Below are 22,322 nucleotides of genomic sequence, written 5' to 3'. Positions count from 1 at the left end.
CCAACTAGATGTACCATAACCAGCAGGCACCCCTGCTACCCAGCCTTGCCTGCCACAATGGATTACATCCTCCTAACATGAGCCAAGACAAACCCTTTCTCTCTTAAATTGTCAGGCATTTTGTGACATTAATGAGGTAAGTAACTAAAGTCATTTATGATAGAGTTATGTCTTACAAATTCATCGTACATTGGAAAATACGGCGATTCAAAAGTACATTTGACCACACCTAATCAACTGAACAGAGTACGTAGGAGAGGCTGTACTGTCTGTCTTATGACAGTGAGAGGAGACTGACTGGGAGTTCTGAATCTTGCTATCATCCAGCAACACAAGAGAGCCTGTCATGCCCTATATCATGGGCCAGGGAAAAGGTCAACATTCACAATTCTGACTTGGTGCCTGCTGAATCTACGTCACTTTCACACCATTGTGAAATTGGAAGTCAAATCACTTAGGTCAAAGATGATCCATACTCCGGTTCATTACCATGCAAGCAGTTTTAAGATGAAGCTGATGTAATTCGGTGGAATTTTTGTCCTGTCCTATCTTTTCTTTGTTTTCCTTTCCTATAGATGTTTCACATTTATAAGGCATGCTAGACAGTCATACTGTATGCATTGGTTACTTTTCTGTTGTTGGGACAGGGCATTAGGACCACAGCATGCTATAGAAGAAAGTGTTTGTGTTTATGGCTTCCAGGGGGATAAGAATGTTGCTTGGTCAGGAAGCATGGCTGCGTGTGGCAGGCATGCCAAGAACTCACATTCTTCCCTGCAAGCATGAAGCAGAGAGAGTGAACTAGAAGCAGACAAGGCTTTTTACTCTCAAATCCCTGACCTGCACCCAGAGATGTCTTTCCTCCTTAAAGGCTGTACCACCCAAATCTCCCCAAACACCACCACCAACTGGGAACCCAAGTGTTTGTATGCCTGAGATGACAGGGAACATTTCTCAGACAGATCACCACACCATAATAACAGAAGTGTAAACTAGGACATTTATTCTAGAAGGAAATGCAGAAGGCACAACACACAGAAAAACATGTATTTCTCATGTTTGGCAAAATCCATTAGGGATTTCTATGATGTAAGTAAGGGCTATGTATCAAATTACTGGTACATCTGAAATACTGAAGACAATTTAAGTATCAACAAAATTGGATAATAAATTACAGAATATTAGTCATAAAAGATGTAGGCTACACAGAGTCACTGATACTGATAAAGGTTGAAAATAACTGAAAAAAAAAACTATTTTCAAGTATGAATCCATTGAGTTCCATTACACAATAGTACATACATACACAAACACATTCCCACAGACAGAGCTCACTCCAAGGTTCTTAAGGGAGTTAACTACAGTTGGTAGGATTATTAATTTGGTTATTTTCTTCCTTTTTTTCTTTGCCTTCTTTCATACCGTCATACCGCCTCCCTCCCTCCCTTTCCTGTTTGCCCATCATTATTTTCTACACAGCCCCAAAAGTTACATAGCTTTTTAAATGAAAGGGCAATATAAAAATATAATAAAACAACTATAGGGGAAACTCCTTTATAATAATTGTGCATCAGTGAAATCCTCTAGACAGACAGGACCATAGGATGTGTAGTTATGCATACTTAGAGGCAGTGGGAGACTATGAGAAGTGGGCTCAGTGAACATGGAGGGTAAATGGGCGGAATTCCCATAGAAAGGCTACAGGAAAAGTGGGACCCTGAAGAAATCAGGCTAGAGGATTCTCCCTTACTTGGGGGTTACATGTTTAACCACGTGTTCAGGCACCAGCGACTTAGTTGTTATGTAAAATGAACCACCAGAATGAAAGAAAGGGCTCTAAGGTAGAGTTGGAAAAAGATGGAAAACTTAAAAAAAAATAAAGAGGATTCTCTGTAGATCTGTCTTTCTGAGTCTCTTAACTCAATTGTCTAGTGAAACTTTTGTCATTCATTGTCCCAGTCAGCCCTGTGAAATGTCTGTGTTAGCAATAAGCAAACGCAGGCACAGTCTGTTTCCTTCTTGACCGTATTCATAATTCACACACAGGACCCAGACCTCACAGCTCCCGGCACAGTGCCTTACTTGGCTGCGTCACCAATGTACCCATCTAGGGCATTTCTGTAGCTCTGGATGCCGAATTCTGCCATTGCTTAGGATCTCATCAAACCAATTCACTTACTGCAGTTCACCTGATTTTTAAGCAGCCCCAGTTAGCGAGTAGGACTCAGCTCGGAGCTGAGCTCTCAGATGTGATGAATGGGAACAGAACACGGTTTTATTCAAGTCACTGATAAAAATGTTCAGCCAGGCAGAGAGACGCATTACACCCTGTGGCACCTCAGAAAACACTTCCCTCCTATTTAACAACTCTCCTTTTCATCAGCTGCCTTTGAGGAAGATTGTCCAGTTAGATAATGGACTAAGATTTCAGAATCTGAAAGTGTAAAATTGCAGACCGTTGGCGTCATTGAGCTGCCGACAAGCACTGAACTGCGAGGTCACAACTGATTAACAGGTGGTGACACAGATTGCAGGGATTGTGTATAGCCTAAAAAAATATGTGGTACCCAAGGGGCGCAATGGGGAGAGGGACTTGTAAGAGAGGGGGTTAGAGGAAAGGGGGGAGTTGGGCTGTGATCGAGATGTAAAGTGAATAAAAAAAATAAATTTTGAAGAAAAGGAATAAAAAAATGAATAGAAAGTATCAGACGGCTTCTTTGATTATGCCCTAAGTAATTATTGGTGATATTTTAGGAAGCTTATTTTAGGAAGGTGTGTGTGTGTGTGTGTGTGTGTGTGTGTGTGTGTATTCTAGGATGCAAGGTACATCATACTGATAAACTTCTGACTATGGTTGTGATAAAAATATTTGGCTATTTCTAAAAAGGGGCATCTTTCTACATCTGAGACACGTTGAACTTATCAGGGCATTTGCTCAAGGCTTGGCACTCAGGAGAGCCACATATGGTCCAAAGGTCTATTGTTAATCTGATAGCATTCTCTCAGAGGAGTCATGTGACCAGAAAAGATTGACTGACCTGTAGAAGCCCACAGCACTGTGACCCGGAAGCAGCAGTTCTGGTCACAGAAAACTGCTCCTCTAGCAGCTGGCCTGTCACCTAGCACATGTGAGCAGCTTCCTTGTGGTGGGGAGTGCAGGAAACCACTACCCCGAGGGCTTGGCTGGGCACAAGCTGGGCTCAGATGCATGCGGACAACAGCAGCAGTGACCACCTGGAAAAGGAGGTATTTTATATGGGGGCAAGGCTAAGCCCAGCAGTGAGAGGCCACCTTGCCTTCTGTCCCCAGAGTCTGGCTCAGTGGTGTCTGCACAAAGGAACTCTCCACTACGGCTCTGAAGCAGGAACTGCCAGAAGCTCAGGCCACAGGCTTTGCAGTAGGAAATCGTCAGGAGACAAAGTAGTAGTGGGACCCAAGATGAAGCATTAGCTTTTGGTCTCTGTAGTAGTTTTGTTTTCCAGCACCAAAAGCCAAACTCATGGTCTTCTATATGCCGGATAAGCCGCCATTACTAAGCTCCATCTGAAACCCTCCGTTTTCTGAGTCAGGGTTTCAGGAAGCCAAGCCTGGCCTCCAGCTTATAGTCCTCCAACTGTGCTTCCTGATTGCTTGTATCACTGGGCTGCCCCATGCCACCCAGCAGAATCTCCACTTTTGCAATTTTCCGTAGTGTTTCCAATATATACAGGGTTAGGAATATGACAGAGATACTGTGACAGTGAATGAAAAACAGGCATCTGCTAGGATTTTCATAGGAGTTCTCAATGACCAATTATTAATGAAGAACACAATCCTAACTTTCACTTTTCCTTGTACCTGGAGCCATGAGAACAGGATGCATAAATGCGTGTTTGGACTCATACAAATGCTCCAATGTCACTTTGATTTTCTTGTCTGGCTTGTATAATATTACGTGGAATAGCAAAGAAATATTAAGAGTTCATTGTATAAATATGCATATATAACTGAACTCAGATTTACACAAAGCCGACTTGAATAAGAAGTTAAATCTTTTAGAAAAATATCTTTAGTTCTAGATGTGACGGGAAATTACATTTTGAAATTATCAAAAATGTATCCTAATGCAATCATAGAGTGTAAAATACTCTTATAGCTGATAGTGTAGTAATAGCTGTATTAGCAGATTTCTCTCAAAATTATTTTCAATCTGGAATGTGTCATAACTAATATTATTTTGCATATATTTAAGAATGAAGTTGCTAAAAGTATAAATTTAGTGACTTAATGAATTTGTAAGAAATTGAGGCAAAATATATCCTGCTAGCAATCAAAAGATAATAACTTGCTCTTTATGTCAATTGAATAAAACTGTAAGGACCAACCTTGTTTGCTCAATGTAAGAATGTTAGTCCCCATTCATCACTATTAATACTGTTTACATTTTGAAAGTAATAAGGTATCCCTGAAGTAGTGCTCTTCTCTTGCTTTCTGAATATGGATGCTACATGTTTATCTTGAACTGAGCTCTGCAAATGATATTGCTAGTCTTGGCTGTGATATGAACTCCTTGTCTTACCAAATGAGGGTTGAAAAAGCTTAAAGAGCCACCTTCAGTGGGCTCACATTTTGGCATTCCAAGTTAACTATAGTAGAATCTAGGTATCATGTGCTATAGAGATTAACCCTTTGTTTTATGACCTCACAAGGCGGTCCCAGAGCTCTATGGGAAATCCAAATGTTTTTAACTTAACTTCTTACTTCCTTAGGAGGCTGTGACTTGGGTATCATTTCAATTATCAACATTCACAGTCAATTTGTCATCACATAGTTGCTTCTGTCTGAAGGAACAAGGCCTCAGGGAGCCTGTTTCTGTTACTGGTAGAATGAAGGTGAATTGTAAAATACACCCAGAACTGGCTTATTTTATGTGGCCAGACACGAATGACGGATATGTGGTCCTGCCTTATATCAGTGTCCTCCAACTGGCTCAGGATCACCCACCTCTGTCCAGTCATCTTAGTTTGGGTCTGATCTTAGCTTGTGTCACTGCAGCCTCAGTCACCACTGTAGACAAAACAGAGAGGAGTCCATGGTGATATAGGAAGCCAAAACGGTCCAGAGGTCAAGCTCTTTTATAAAAACCCAGCCCCCCAGGAACTGACTCACTTCTGGAGTCCAAGTAAGTGTTAACGCCTTTTAAGGGCAGCATCCCTATTTACTTCGTTACATGTGACAAGTGCCACCTCTTAAAGGACCCACCACTACTTAGCGTCAACCTTCTGGGGACCAAACTTCCAATTATGGATGCTTGTGGGGCACAGACAAATCCTACAGACACGCCACACAGATACACAGATACGAGCTTCCAAAATGACTAAAAATTATTCCTATTTTGGTTAACTTTTTCTGCACCTGAGCTACTATCAGTTCCTTATGGTCTGCTGGCATTTGATGATGTTTCTGTCTCTCTCTCTCTTCTCCTTTGACTTCTCTTTCTCACAATGTCTCTACACCCCTGTTATCTCACCACACCCACCAACAAACTCCTTTTAGTCACAGATCTCTAGTTATATGAGATTTTGGAACTTTTTTTGTGCTGTAGGAGGTACATATGTATGTAGATACACATGCCTGCAAGCACACGTGAAGACCAGAGGAAGACATTGAATGTCCTGTATCACTCTCTGGCTTATTCTCTTGAGTCAGTGTTTCTCCTCAACCTGGGAGTGTTTTTTTCCATCTAGGCTGGTGGCCAGCCAGCCCTAGGGACCCTCTTGTCTTCTCACCACACACTACCCGGGTTATAGGCATACATGAGATTATATCCAGTTGTTTACGTGTATGCTAAAATCCAAACACAGATCCCCACTGTTTCATAGCAAATTCTTCAAAACATGGACCTCTCACGATAGCCTCTCATTTGGGAACTCCTTCCTAATTACCAACAAATTTTAACTATGCATCCTTTACTCTCTCAACCCCTGACAACCATTGATCTTTTAAATCGTCTCCATAGTTTTGCTGTGTCCAGAATGTCGTAGAGCAGGACTCACACGGTATGTAGACTTTTCGGATTGGCTTATTTCACTTACAAATATGCATTAAGATAACTCCATGGTTCTTATTTCCACGGGTGATGAAACGCATCTATATAGGTAGTCCTGAAAACTCTTCATTGTCTGCGTGAAGCAGTTTATCCTTTCACCTTTTATCAAAGAGCATCCTGGTTCTTCCAGGTTTTGGCAATTACAAGTAAAGCTGCTATAAATACTCCTGTGTAGATTTTTGTGTGGCTATGAATAATTAAGAAGTATAACCTTTATATCATCTGGAAAAGGCATGGGTTTAAAGAAACTGTCAAACTACCTTCTGAGGGGACCACCATTTTGAGTTCCTCTCAACAGATATTCTTGTTTCTCCACATTTGGACAATGCTTAGTGCTGTCTGTGGTTTGGTTCCTGGAAATTCCACCATAATAATTTCTGATGAATATTCATATTTTCATAGATGACCCATTTTGCAGCAGGACAGCTTATTTAGCAACACAGAAATAGCACAAATACATCATAAATACTCCATAGGTCTACAAGTCAATGTCTAACAGATCACACTCCGATTTCTTAATCAATAATGGAAGACGGAGCAGGCTGAGAGCTCAGAGACTCTTTCCAATGTGTCTCATCAAATATAATTATGGATAGATCCTTGTGTAGCAACACAAGGCCGGACTCACTCCATGACAAAGTAGAGTCTGTTGTCACTTAGGCACTGTGGTCTTCTCTCCAGCATATTTTAAAGAATGTTTCATTTAAGATGTTTCCATCTCCTATGAGTGAGCTGAGCATACTCAAGATTGGATTCAATTACAGAAAGTACTTACAGACCCTGTGTATTTGAACCAAGGAGCCAGTTACCAATAGAAGTTACATTCAAACAGCTATCCTCAAATGCTACCATCAAAACTCAGGGTGACGTGTGTGCATTTGCATAAGATTTTCCTCTTCCACACCAACCTCTTATCTTTGGGTTTTCTAAAAATGTCTTCCTTATATCAATAACTCTCTTTAAGATGTTCCTAAAACAAAACAACATCAGTATTCTCTGATGTCATAAAAATAATCACCACAGTGTATCTTGGAAGTCTTGCCATCCTACGTTCTGGCTGGAATTGGGGCATACTTATCATCGTTATCTCCCCATCAGAACACAGGAAAACACTGAGTTCCCTTGATGAAATAAAAGATTATTAAGTGTGCTCCAAGAAGGTCCCCCACAATTATGCTTATCTGTATAAAACTGATTATTTTATTCTCTTGTTTAAATCTTCCAATTCTTTAATCTTTTCCCAAAAACTCCCATCCGCTTCATCCTTTCCCTCTTTCCCCCGGGGTGGCCATTCCATTCGCAGTCTTTCTAGTTTCTTGTATGTCTTCGGCATGGCCTAACCTCAGGGCCTTGCTTCATCTGTCCTTCTACCTGTACCGGTTAGGTCCTCTAGTTGATTTAGGTCTCAGGTCAAGTGAGTCCCCATTACCAGTGACGTCTCTTGTGGTTCCCCATTAAAGTAGTAGGTGCCTCATGTCCCTCAAAGTCACTCTAGCACAACCCCTGCTGGTTAAAAAAACACCATATATCATTGTCTGAAGGTATCTTTGTGCACCTAATTGCATATTATTCTCCTGTGTTTGCAGAGATGGAAATGGTGATCTGGATGATGAAAATCATGGGTCATTTCCATAAAAGTCAGAACACGGTCTCTTTTTTCACATGCCCAGTCCCTAGAATGCAGCTAAGAACAGAGGAATGACTCAGTTACCTGCCTTCTGCCTTTGTGGCCCTCTATGTTTTCACCGTAAGAGAGGGTAAGATAATTTCCATAGGCCTCTGGTTTGGTTTAGCAAAGGGACATCTCTCCTATACTTCTAAGGGAGCTGCTACACTTTACCACACTCCTAGTATCCATAAGTGCTAAAATTACCTGGAGAGCCAAGAAGATAAAAGGCTGACTGGAAGGTTTCTTCCATGCACTGGGAATCCGCATTAAATTAGATTTGGAAACTCTTCCTGGAAACTTTACATAGGATCCTGATTCATAATATTCATCAACTCCATGAGTAGGTTGTGCTATATTGGCCATCCATGTAGGAGAGATCAAGAAATATATCTAGGACGCAGTGCCTCTCTAAAGGTGAGCTAGTTATTCATATTAGGATGAAGTATCAGAAGGAAGGAGGTGATGTTAATGATCAAAACCAACTTAGCGGGGTTGGGGATTTAGCTCAGTGGTAGAGCGCTTGCCTAGCAAGCGCAAGGCCCTGGGTTTGGTCCCCAGCTCCGAAAAAAACAAAAACAAAACAAAACAAAACAAAAAAACAACTTAGCCCTGACTTACATTGCATGTAAAAAGCATAATCAGCTCCATTTGGAGGAGAAAGTCTGCACAGGCTCAATTCAGACCCCAGTATCTCACTTAGGATGGCCTACAAGAGCCCATTTCTCTGCACCATCAGAACATCAGATGAAGTGGTTACAGCAGTAAAAGCTCAATGGAAAGACTGGACCCAAGTGGTTCTATTACTGACTCTACCTCTTCACTGAACCTAATACATGCTGTCTTGGTGATGTTTTAGAAGTTCTTTTGCTTTTCTGTGTATCACCATGCTGTTTAACAGGATTTGGGCTTAAGCCTGATGCCTTAACGTTTTCAAAGCTCCACAAAGATTTTACTGTTACTGCCTTGATTATATGAAACCTGATTTGAGCCTCCCCTAATTTATGTTACTTTTACCTCAAGTCATAAAAGTTTATGCTTATTTTTCTGTTATCAGTGTGCTTGGGTTTGCTATAAATCACCTTAAAGTTATTGTCCCATGAAACCAAATATAAAGAAATAAATGACACAATTAATACTTAGTTGTAGTCAATTTCTAACACAGATACTAATTCTTTGCTCCTCATACATATGGCCTTTGTAATGGAGCTTCTCAACTCTTCTCCTACATATCTGAGTGGGCCTTGTGACATCCTGTGGACAGAAAACAGCTATGCCAGTTCTAAGTCTAGGCCTCAAAGAAGGCTGGCTTTCTCTTTCTTTCTTTCTTTCTTTCTTTCTTTCTTTCTTTCTTTCTTTCTTTCTTTCTCTCTCTCTCTTCCTTCCTTCCTTCCTTCCTTCCTTCCTTCCCATCTCCATCCTCTCTTCTCTCTGTTTTTGTTTTTCTGTCTCTCTGTCTCTCTACACCCCCCCTTACTTTTTTACTCTCGAAACTACCATGTGATTAAAACCATATAGCTGTTTGGTGGATGAAAAACACAGGAGCCATCACAGAGAGACAGACTACTTGCTCCTGACCGCAGGTTCATGAGGGAGCCCAATGAAAGTCAAAAGTACTCAGCTGAGCCCAGCCTAAATTAGCAAAAGAAATAATTTCCTTCCCCCCCAACCCTCCCATATACCCTTCCTTGTTCTCTTTCAAATTCATAGCCTCCTTTTCATGAAGTTTTATTTTATACATATATGTATATATGTATGTATTCTTAAATACAGCCTGCTTAGTCTGTATGTTTGTTACTTGTATATGTGTTTTCAGGACTAGCTTTCATGGTACCAGAAGGCACCATATGAGCTTCCAATTGAGGAAGGTAACTAACAGTCGTACCCAACCATGATGCCAATGGAACACAACAGCCACCGGATTCTACTTCTGTGGCTGAGATTGGCAGGGATAGTCACTTAACTTCACATTGTCCTTCACCTCACAGTCATCCTCCTACTTCAGCCTCCCAAATATGAGGATTACAGACACAAGCTATTATGCTTGGATTTATATTTTTATTTAAAATGTAACCTAAGACCAAATAAAGAAAGAAACTTAAGATCAAAGAAGAAAGTGAACTTACATAGCTGAGGCAGATTATGAAGGAGAGGGAAGCCCCTGTCCTGAGTCCAGCAAGCTATGTAACCTTTGAAGAATCCAGCCTGCTCTTGGTTGTCTTAACATCCCAGAAGGCCATTCAGTTGATCCTTCCTCGCATGGCCTTTGGAAACACACATTGTTCACTTGCAGATTTATTTGATGATGTCTTGAGAATGTCTTTGAAGGTACACAGTTGAACATTCTGTTTTCCTCACTACAAAACTCAGGCAGTGCTAAGTCATGGGCTGTACATCATTTATTCCACTGGCCTTTTGTCAACTAAGCATCTCTCCCAAATGGCCTGACATGAACCTTCCGTCCCAGGGTCAAACTGTAATAATTTCCCAACAGACAAGGTCTTGGGGGGTATCAGTGCCTTTTCATGTTGGCTCTACAGCCCATGATGTGAAAGTTACAGGTTCCTCTCCAGAAGAAGGGACAGCTCAGGCGTTTCATTCCCATGGTGAGCTAAAGGCTAAGTTCCATAAAGATGTAGCACAATGAGGAAGAAGAGAAAGCTGATCATCAGCCACCTGTGTGCTCGGGAGGAAGAGATTCATAACCACAACCCAGTCACTTTAAAAAGGATTTTATTTCATTCTACAGAGAATAATTATTCTCAGTTATTCCTTGAGGTTTGCTTTGTTTCTTGTTCTTATTGATCATTTTATTCCATTTATAAATGACTTACTTCCTGGAGAACTCTGTGCATAAGTATATACATGTAGGGGAAATGCCCTTGAGGATAGTATAATAGGGATAGATGTATCCAGAGAATGTAAAGGGAGACTAAGTAGCTGGTAGCAAATAGACACACACACACACACACACACACACACACACACACACACTCTCACACGCTCACACACACTCACACACTTACACACTCACACACCCTCACACACTCGCACACTCACACACTTACACACTCTCACACACGCACACTCACACATACACACATAAATGGTTATTCAATTGAATTTGAGAGATTTAGATTCATTGGGCCATATTAAATTTGGGCCATATTATTAGTTTTCAAAGGAATTCTTATACCTCAATTGCTCCAATAATAATTCCAACTCAATCTATTAGTGAATAGCTTTGTAGAACTGGTTTTTTCCATCTTGGTCCTTGCTTTCTGATGCTGAGTATAAGTGCATATTTAAAACATAACTTACTGTCCTAGCTTGATTTCTGTCACTACGATAAGATACCCCAACAAAAAGCAACTTAAGGGAGAAAGTGTTTGTTAGTTTGTTTTGTGATTCCCAATTATAGTCCATCTTTTCAGGGAAGTCAAGGCAGGAAGCCATATTACATCCATAGTTAAGAGTAGAGAGAGAATAAACACATTCCATTTTTGTTGCCCGCTAGCTTCCCCCTCTCTTAAACTTGTTCTGAGGACCCTGACTAGAGAATGGTGCTGCCCATAGTAAACTGGGTATCCCTACATTTCCCACAGATATGGCAATATTCCAACCTAATCTAGAGAGATCCTCACTAAAATCTCCTTCCATGTGATTCTAGGTTGTGTCAATATGACAATTAAACTAACCAGCACACATTCTGATATTTTAGTAACGTTTGGGTAAGAGTTTGTATCCCCAGAAGGAAGACTGGCTGAATTAAATGAGGTTCAGGTTGGTTGGAGTCAACGAAAGAGCTCCAGAAACTGGAAAGGGGACAATAGGAACTGAAAATTCAGGTAAAAAAAATGACACTAAAGTGTGAACATGTACACTAAAAATGAGACTCTGTTTTGCAAATGTGTTGCTTACTTCCCTTTTAAAGAAAAAAATTTCACAATTTTCAGTGTTGAAAAATATTTTGTTATTTTACTTAAGCCAGTACAAATCTTAAGCACATGCATGCACTTGCAATATATCTATAAATTTCAAAGAAATGCAAAGGTTATAAAAAAGTTAGATGGGAAAAGTCTTTGTCAACTACACATCAGACAGGAGGTGAGTATCTAGAATAAATTGAGAGCTGCAAAAGTTAAGTATCAACCCTCCATGTCATCTAATCAACAAACAGGCCAACAAACTGAATAGTCAGTCCTCTAAAGAAGAAACACAAGTGGCTGATAAATTTAGCATCTTTAGCCATTAGGAAAATATAAATTAAAGTTGCTTTGAGATTCCTTCTTACCCCAGTCAGAAGGTTATAGTCAAGAAAACAAATGCCAGGAGATGCTGCTGAAGACGTGGAGAAAGAGGGACTCACTTGGGTGTGAGTGTAAGCTTATGCAGTCACCATGGAAACCATTGTTTGGGTTGTACCTGAGGACTCTAAGTAAGCATATTGCAGAGACACTGGCAGGGTTTTGTTTATAGTTATGTCATACACCATATCCAGGAAATAGAACCATAGTAGATGCCATCAACAGATGCATGCATAAAGGAAAAAATTGAAACAGGGTCTCGTTGTACGGGCCTGCCTGGCCTGGAACCCACTATGTAGATCGGGCTGGTTTGAACTCCCAGAGATATGTCTGCCTCTGCATCCTAAGTGGCAGAATGAATGGTAAGTACCACCCTGCTTGACCATAATGGGATTTTTTTGCAGCCATGAAGAAAAATGAAATCACTAATTTGCAGGCAGATGAGTGGAACTGGAGATAGTTGTACTAAGTGAAATTTGCCAGAGTCTGGAAGACAAATACTGTATGCTTTCTCTTATGTGTAGAGCCTAGATTTAAAATTATGTATGGAAGTGGGTGTCATGAAACTGTAACAGGAATTATGGAAGTAGGAAGTAGGGTAATCAGGAACATGTGATAAGAAGCAGAGTATATTAATGGGGAGTAGGAGAAGAATGAGCCAGAGTGGGCAAAGATCTGGGAGAGGTCCCTGGGGGTGGAGGGTGTCATTAACAAAGTATAATGACATAGACATATGAAAATGCCACAATGGAACCTAGTATTTTGTATGCCAAGGTGAAGAACGATTAAAGGTAAAAAGTCTTTAGTGTTTGGGGCTATAGAAAATCATTCATGGAACTAAGACCCAAAACTTGAAAACATCTTCAAATATAAGAGGCTACACCATGGACCTCTATGGCTGTTACTATGCCACAGGCATATTCAGTTGCATCATAAACACTATGGTTATTGTTTGGTCAACTGTGAGAAAAAGAAAACACCAGAGGGGTTCATGAACATTGAGAGAAAGTATAGAAAACACAAAGATGTGCCTTAACATTAAGTGTTGCCATAAACGGTATCATGCAAGTGAACGGGGCCACCAAGGTGCGTGGAAACAAACAATGTGTGGTGTCTACAAACAATGATGGGAAGACTCCAGAGAAATCAGTGCCGGTCTATCTGCTGGATGGAGAAAGATAGTTCAGAGCAAAAGCACTTTCCAACATGATTAAGCCAAAACAGTAAGTCGAGGTAGGAAACTGGAAAGTCCTTCTCCCAAAGTCTATGCCCAGAGAAAAGCAGAAATATGAGAGATTATTCAAACAGGAGAGAGAAAAATAAGGCATGGAAGAGAACACTTTTAGAAGAAAACCACCTACATTAAAGGTATTAGGCTGACATTTCAACAACAACCATGCAATATGTCCTGAGTTGAGAGCCACGTTTGCCTGATGAAACGCAGCACAAAACAGAATCTGCCCCTGCTATACACAGCTCTGAGTGCAATTGTAAAATGGACAGAAACTGAAGTAAAGGGGAGCAGGCTGGGCATTGTGACACAGGAAGCAAGGTTGCTTGATGAAAGCATGCCCAGGTTGTCGACAATTCCAAACATGACGGATACATAAATGTGATCATGGTGGCTTGACAGTGGCTACATAGATGTAACTGCGGATCATCACAGAAAACTACAGACCAGTGAAGAAAGCCACCATGCTTCAAATATTACCAAGCAGCCTGGTAGCTTTAGTCATCAAGAGAAATACTTATTAATCTGTAAGCAACAAAAACAAGATAAGGGAAAACTTCATGAAATATATTAGTACGAATCTTTAAGAATAATTTGATAAAACTATTTTGTTTAACCTAAAACTAAATATTGTATTCAGCAATAGAAAAATGTACTTATATGATTATACAAACTCTGTTCTTTGGCTTCTGATAAGGTATTATTGAAACTGTTGTAGTTTTCTTTTTCTTATATTTTTGGTTGGAAACCTATCCATTAACAGCTGAACCATCTCTCCAGCCCACAGTTTTGGTTTTTCTCTTCCTCCCCTTCAATTTATTTACTGTATGTCTGTGACTTCACTGTCACTGTCCTCAGACACACCAGAAGAGGGCATCAGATTCCATTACAGAAAATTGTGAGCCGCCATGCGGTTGCTGGGAATTGGACTCAGGACCTCTGAACTGCTGAGCCATCTCTCCAGCTCCCAGTTTGTTTTTCTAATAGCTCAGTTTTACTAACTACTTTATTGGATTTTGGGGCCACTTAAAACTTTGTAAGCAAAGTGCAATTATTGGAAAACAAATTGTTGTATTTTCATAATTCAAAATTATGATTTCTTGTACCTCTTTATGAACTGTCCCAGGTACATGGTCCCCAATACCATTCTTGCTTGGTGTCTAGTGCCATGGTCAGGGTCTTTTGAGCTAGGTAAGCATAGGCTGCCACTTGCTTTCTTCTACACATCTCCCAATTGAACTACAGATGTTGCCTTTACATTTGCTATAATAGATTTTGTTCTTCGGTAGTGCTAAATGTATAAAAAATGTGAAATTAGACAGGGAAACTGAGTGGCTCTTCAATTCCTAGACATTTATTTAATAGCTACTTTAATGGCTTCTAAGTTGTGTGTGAAAACAAATTCTGTATCTTGGAGAAGATATCTGTGTTTATGCAACATCTTCCTACATGTTTTGCCTGAGATTATGCAGCCTTCTTAATAGTTGCCCTGTCTAAGAATTGTTCATGAAAAATAACGTTAAAGTATTTAAAAGTGCAATACAGAAAACTTACTTTAACAAGCGGACCAGGGAAGACAGGACTGAAAAGGAGGATCATGAATAATTCAAGATAAAGGGATTTTGGCAAAATGGTCTTTTTGATTGATATTTCATTTTATGCTTTAGATAATACAACTAGAATTCTTAAATTTAAATTTTACTTTATTTTGTTTGTTTGGGTGCTGTCTGCATGGAAGTCTGTGCACCATGTGCATGTCTGACGTGCAAGGAGGACAGAGGAGGAAGTTGGGTCCCTGGAATGTAGTTACAAGCAGTTTGTGAGCCATCCTGTGGATGCTGGGAACCCAGAATCCCCGGAAGAGCAGCAAATCCTCTTAACCACCGAGTCATCTCCTCAGTCCCCAACTTAAAAATGTTTTAAATGTATTAACTTTTGAAATAATAACTTTTATACGTTAACATATCTGCAAACCCCCATTAGTGCACTACGTTCTTGTCCATGTATCGCTGATCAAACTAGAAGCTATACATGGTGATACTTCAGTACCTCCAGGAGAAACAAATGGCACTATTTTCTTCAAGATTATTTATTTTGTACATATCGAAAAAGAACGAAATTCATAATGTGTTAGATCTCACTTTAAACGTTAACCTAAACATCCAAAGGCAGACTCTGCTTTCTGCTATGTGGACACAGAAATCCGTCAAGAGACAGATGGCCTATGAGGGCACCCTGGATTCTTCTCCATGCCTCTTACTTCATTTGATGATTTCTTATGTCTAGGGATAGATCTCCATCCTGCACCTGTCCATGCCTCTTTGCTCCTAAACACACACCAAGCTCGAAGCCTGCTGTGACTTCAGCGTCCAACTATGTAGCTTACTTTGCTGTAAAGGGATCCAGAGGCTCGGTAGCCCATGGGGCTCTATTTCCTAGCACTGCAATGACATAGTGCTGGCAACGGGTGCTCTAGGGACTGCAGTGGTTTCAACATCTGAGTTTCTGGTTGATCCGCTCAAGGTCACTGACCAAATTAACAGCTCCGAGGATTACAGCAATCTTGAGGGAGGCATTCCAGAGCAAGTCACACTATTTACAGAAACAGCTCTAAAAGTTTCCCAACACATTCCTCCTTCTGCACAGTTGACTTAACATATAAAGACATATCATTCACTAGTGACACGTGTAAATTTTTCTCTGCTTCTATATCTGAAGAATGTTTTGTGCTTTTGGAATAGCTTTTAGTTTGCACATCTGGAACATCCATTCTTTGTTCTATCAGTGCTTTCCCAAATCTACTCCCATAAAAAAATTTTTTTTGTGTTGGTGCGTCCTCTGTTATCCATCTCCTCCTTCTTTTCTAGAAACATGCCTTGAAATGGGTTCACAGAGCTCTAAGGAAGGTCATATTACTGCTACCTAACCTTCCTTGTAGCTTAGAATGATAAGCCAGGACCAAGTTCTGGCCCTTTGGCAGCAAGTATGATTTTAAGGTAGCATTTTCCAGACACAAGAGAGTTGAAGCCCACAGGAACTCATGGGACTGTGACTGCACACAGGAGACCCGCCTAAGTTCAAGCTAGACAAAATCCCAACACAATGGAAGGGAAGAGGGTGCAAAGTCACACCCCAGCCTAGAAGCTGTTTGAAATTAACAGCCACTGGAAGAATGAAAATCACTCTTCTGCAATGGAGTGGCACTGGATATATCAGAGCATTTGAAGGCAAGCCCTACTACACTCAGGAGTGGTTGGCCAACAAAATGGGAGTCCATGTTTGCTTGTTGCTATGCCTCTATGATGACTTTATTTTAGCTTTTCGAATTAAGAGAGAGAAGAACATCAAGTTGGTTAGCAGGGAGGTAGGGGGATCTGGGAGGTGTTGGGGGAGGAGAAAGAAAATGATCAAAATATATTAGATGAAATTCTCAAAGAAGGAATACAAACATTAAAAGTACTTTAAAGCAGCTTTTCCTGTACTGGTTCATAGGAAAATTTCCTTTCCTTAAAAGCTTTTAAGTTTTCAAATTGTAGTTCTTTCTGTTTCTTGCAATGCAAATATAAGATACAGCTTAGATTGCAATTACCATCTAATAGTATTGATACCAATGATCACACAACGGTATTCAAGTATACAAAAGAATGGGATCATGGTGGTGCATTTTAATACCAGCAGTCTGGAGGCAGAGCCAGGTGTATGTTTGTGAGTTCGAGACCAGCCTAGTCTAAAAAGTGAGTTTCGGGACAGCCTCCAAAAAAAAAAAAAAAAAATCAATCAACCAACCAATCAGATCAAACTTAACGAAACCCAAAAGAGGTATCATATCTACCAATGAGCAACGGTAGCTGCATATTAAGGTTAGAGGCCTCATTTAGAACACGGAGTGGAACTATGTCCACTACATAAGATAAGATTGGAGGAAGGTCATCATCTCAAATACATTCTCTTTAAGATTTATTTTTGTAATTTTTAATTACGTGCACGTATGTATTCGTATGCATGTGACCATGTGCACTTGAGTGTAGGTGCTCGAATGAGCTAGGGGTTTGGATCATCCTGGAGCAGGAGCTGTCAGTGCTACCCACCCAATGTGTGTTCTGGGAACTGGACCCGGGTCCTCTGGAAGCAGTAAGCACTCCTAACTACCAAATCATCTCTCCCCTCAAATGCATTCTTGAAAATCAAACGGAAAGTATTCTTTGAACAGCTTTGTGATTGACAGTGAGGCGATCCATACCCATTAGCCTCTTGGGAATTAGCTTAGAGGGTGAGAGAGAAGGAGAAAAGAAAGGGACTTTGAGAGAGTCTGCGGGCCGGACTCGTGACAAACTCGCTCTTTTCCCAGGAAGCCGACTCAGCTAACCGAGCTCCTCCTTAACCTCTGACCTCCTGTACAGTCCCGTATGGAGGAAAGTCCTGGACAACTGCACTTGTTGTTTCTTTAATGCCCCTACTTCGAAAATAACCCCCAGCTGCTCCAGAAAGGCTGTGAGCCTGACCCCACACTCTTGAGTTCTGAGAGGGGAGAGCAACCCACTCACAGAAGCATCTGAGGCCCCAGGGTTTTCTTCCTTCTCTGGGCGCAGCAGCTGCAATTCGAAAGCAGCAGATTAACATAATACTTGGTAGGCATTCAAGAATGGCAACAGAGGAGGTAGCCATTCCTGGGTCCTAGGATCCGTGAGGGAGGGTGTGAAAATGGCGGGGGGTCACTGAGCTAAAAGAGCCATGGAATGCCCCGCCTATGGAAAAGGTGGGGCGAAGCTAGAGCAGCCTCCTGCGTCTCCCAGCCTCAGGAAGAGACAGCTGGTGCGGCCCAGGCCTGAGGGATAGAAATGAAGTTGAAACAAAAGAAACCGGAACTGGAGACTAGGAATGTCCCATACAAGTGGTAAAGTCTCATAGCCACGGGGGAGACTAGTGTGGGGGGCAGTAAGGACTAAGCAGTGATCGATCTACATGAAGTAGACAGACATACTGGTGCTGAAAGTTTCAGACTGTTCTAGGGTAAAGGAGGGTATTTGTTTTGAATAGCATCTGGTTCGAGTCTCTCATCTGAAAGGCTTAGATGCATTCCTCCTCAGAGGGATGATACTGGGTGTTCTAGAACCTGTAATGTACGCGAAGACCCTCGTTCAGTGTTATGAAGGCAATGCTTCCCTACACACACACACACACACACCACACAAATAGTCCTTTATGTCTAATCATCTACCTGTGCACTGCCAGAGCGGAAGTAACTGGAGACTCTGAGCTTGGCAGCCGACGACTAAGGGAAAGCAAGAAGAGGCCGATGCAAAGCCACCCAGGAAGATGTTGGCAGTTTCTGGCTCAGGATGGCTGGGTCAGCTTGATAAGCCCTTCAAGCAGCAGGCTCTCCCTGATGTCTACAGGGCTGGCGGTGGCAAAGGTGGGGATGTCGCAATGCCATCAGCCATGCCTCACTCCGTTTCTGGACTAACTCGTCTGAGTAGCCAGGGATCTGCTTTACCTCTCCCTCTCTCTCCCCTTTGCTTTGGTTTGCTCCCAGTGTTTCATGACGGCCACTTGAAAATATTCTCTTACAGTCTCTCCCACAAAGGCATCACAGAAACCTTGACACGGAAGTCCAGGATATAATCCTAGCCCTCGGGAGGCTGAGGCTGAAGGATCTTTGTAAGTTTGAGGCTAGCACAGATGACACACCAGAACCTATCTCGTAAAGCACGCCCTCCTCCTCCAAATAAAAGCAAGGAAAGGGGTTGGGGATTTAGCTCAGTGGTAGAGCGCTTGCCTGGAAGCGCAAGGCCCTGGGTTCGATCCCCAGCTCGAAAAAAAAAGAACCAAAAAAAAAAAAAAAGCAAGGAAAGTAGCCTTCATCCAAAGCTATAAAGAGCAGATAATTTTCTATGATCTCCGTGATCACTGCTCACTTCTCCAAACTAAACTCTCAAATTTCCTGAAATTAAATCATTAACAGATATCGAAGATATATATCCCAGGCAGCATGCATGACGTGAGATAGTCACATAGCTACCTCCAAAGCTTTGGTTCTATTTGGGAAAGACACATGCCTATGTGACACGTACACGTTATTGCTCAAAGAAATACCATCCCAGTTTAGTTTGTCGATTTTCCAAGTGAATGTACAAATATGGTTATGTTGTTCAGGAGAGAGAGGGGCCCTCAGCCTTCAGAGCAGAGAGGGCCAAACACTTCAGAAACCAAATGGAACCATGAGTAGCTAGTGTTATGGATTGAACTGTGTGCCTCCCAACTTCACATATTGAATTCCTAACTCTTAACAGCTCAGGGTGAGACCTTGTATAAGGATACCATTTTTTGAAAATGTCCAAGTTAAAGAATGAGTCTATCAAGGTTGGCCCTAACTCTAACATACAATGTATCCTTAAGGAAGGAAAATTTTGCTGACAGATACATGCAGAAGAAATGTGATCTGAAGGGCTATGGAAGGAAACAGGTACCCGAAAGCCAAGGAGTAAGTGATACCATGGACAGATCGTACCTGTGATGGTTTGAATAAGCTTGGACCAGGGAGTGGCACTATTAGGAGGTGTGGCCCAACTGGAGTGGGTGTGGCAATGTTGAAGTAGGTGTATCACTGTGGATGTGGACTTTGCAACCCTCATACTAAATGCCTGGCAGTCAGTCTTCCACTAACAGACTTCAGATTAAGATATAGAACTCTCAGCTCTGCCTACACCATGCCTGCCTAGAGGCTGCCATGCTCTCACCTTGATAATAATGAACTGACCCTCTGAACCTATAAACCAGCCCCAATTAAATGTCATTTATAAGACTTGTCTTGGTCATGGGGGTCTGTTCATAGCAGTAAAACCCTAACCAAGACAATACCCTTCCCCCATAGCCTCAAAAGAACCCAGACTTGCTGACACCTGGATTTCAGATTTCAAGCCATTTCTGTTGTAAAGGTCACCCTCTGGGGGTAGTCGGGTATTGCAGCTAAGGCAAACAAGGCAACGTGCTCAAGGGTAAGAGGCCAGGAAGCACAGCATGGTGAGGAAAAGTTCACATGACTGTGACAGTACCAAGCCAAGAAGCCAATCACAGTACCAGGCATATTCTAAGAAAATCAATATACAGAAACGAAACAGATGTGCAGAAGAGCAGGTGGCCTCACTTGATAAACTAGGAGTCCTCTATCTATGTGCACTGGGCATGTGACATGTTCTGAAGAGAGAGGGGGCATTTGGTGGAGTTTTCACCAGGAGCCCATTGTAACAGGTGGCATGTTCAAAACGATGATATGCAGGGCAAACCAGAGCCAAGAGACCTGAAGAGGTTCACTCTGTCACAAGAAGTTCTCAAGCTTGCCTAGGGATGAGTTTCCTGGCAGACTGAGCTGATAGTGTCCGTAAGGATGGATAGTGGAGGCTCATCCAAGAACCAGTGGTGAGGATGGGCTGAACGACAGAGAGAAGGAGCTGATGTTCCTTAGACTGTTCAGTTGGAGAGACTATCCTGAGTTTTCCAGGGAGGCTCCAAATGAGGTGAAAATGTGCCTTAGGGGAGAGAGGCAGAGAGGATGTACAGAAGGGACGGAGAAAAAGGAGGGGGGAGAGAGGGAGGGAAAGAAGGGGAGAGAGAAGGAGGGGGAGCAATGTGACCAGATGTACAGAAGGGGAGAGAGAAAGGGAAGGAGGGAGGGAAGAAGGAGAGAGAGAGAGAGAGAGAGACAATGTGACCAGAGAAGGATAAAGATAAAAGGCGGTGTGATGCCAAAAAGGACCAGGAGGAACAGGGCAGCTCTCCAAATAAAAAGGAGGCAAACAGATGGATTCTCCACTATAGCCGCCAGGAGGAGTGGCATCTAAATTTAAGCCCAGTGAACTCCATTTAATAATTCTGGCCTACAAACTATAAGGAGCATACATTTGTGTTCATTCAGGCCACCAAGTTGGTGCTGATTTATAAGTGCAGCCAAGGAAACTACCACTCTGAGGTCCTATCCCAGCATGAGTGGGCCTGTTTTATGGTAGGGCCCAGACATCTGTAACAACTCCCAGATGTGCCACCAAGATGGTGTCTGCTGAGACCAGGAGAGGCTGTTTGTAGTTCACCTCTGAGCTGGGGATCCTGAGCAGAGAGAAAGCTGAAGCTTTAACCATGAACGAGATCTTGAACAGAGTGCTGAAATGAAGAAATAGGGCTGAGGAAGAATAGAACTCAGACACTCTACAATCCTTATGCATGAGAATGGCAGGGGAGGTGGGTGGAGTAGGGTGGTAGAGCAACCCTAGTAAGCAAAAGGTTCTTCTGGGGTCAATCTTCAGCAACACACACACGCACACACACACACACACACACACACACACACACACACGCAAACACACCCATGAACACAAACACGCACTTGTACACACAAATATAGCCCCCTATACATACATTCACACACACACACATGTATACACATACACATACACATGCACATACATGAATGCATTCCCACACACCCCCATACAATACATTCAAACACACATATACCATATACACTCACATGTGTACACATATACACACACATGCATGCTCATACACACACACATACATCCCCACATACATTCACATACACATATACACATACAGACACATGCACATACATGCATGCACACATCCCACACATATATACACACATATATTCACATACACATATATACATACACATTCACATGCTCACACACACGTACATACATACACACACACATACACCCCACACAATATGCCACACACATGCACACACATACACACACATATACACATTCACATGTTCATATACATGTACACACATACATACACCCCCACCCCCACATATACACACACATATACACACTTACTTACACACACACCCCCACACACACACACACGTGAGTAAGTAGAAACGAAAACAGCAAAAATACCCATAGAGACAGAAGAAGGAGGATCAGTTTTTCACCACAAAAGCCTCATATGTAGAGGTAGCAAGAAAGACACCCAAGTCTCCCCTTGCTAAAGGAGAGGGTGACTAAGAAA

Source organism: Rattus rattus, chromosome 3, assembly GCF_011064425.1.
Source record: "Rattus rattus isolate New Zealand chromosome 3, Rrattus_CSIRO_v1, whole genome shotgun sequence".
NCBI classification, from domain to species: Eukaryota; Metazoa; Chordata; class Mammalia; order Rodentia; family Muridae; genus Rattus; species Rattus rattus.
The sequence above is the reverse complement of the archived record's forward strand: the minus strand, read 5'-3'. Positions refer to the sequence as shown.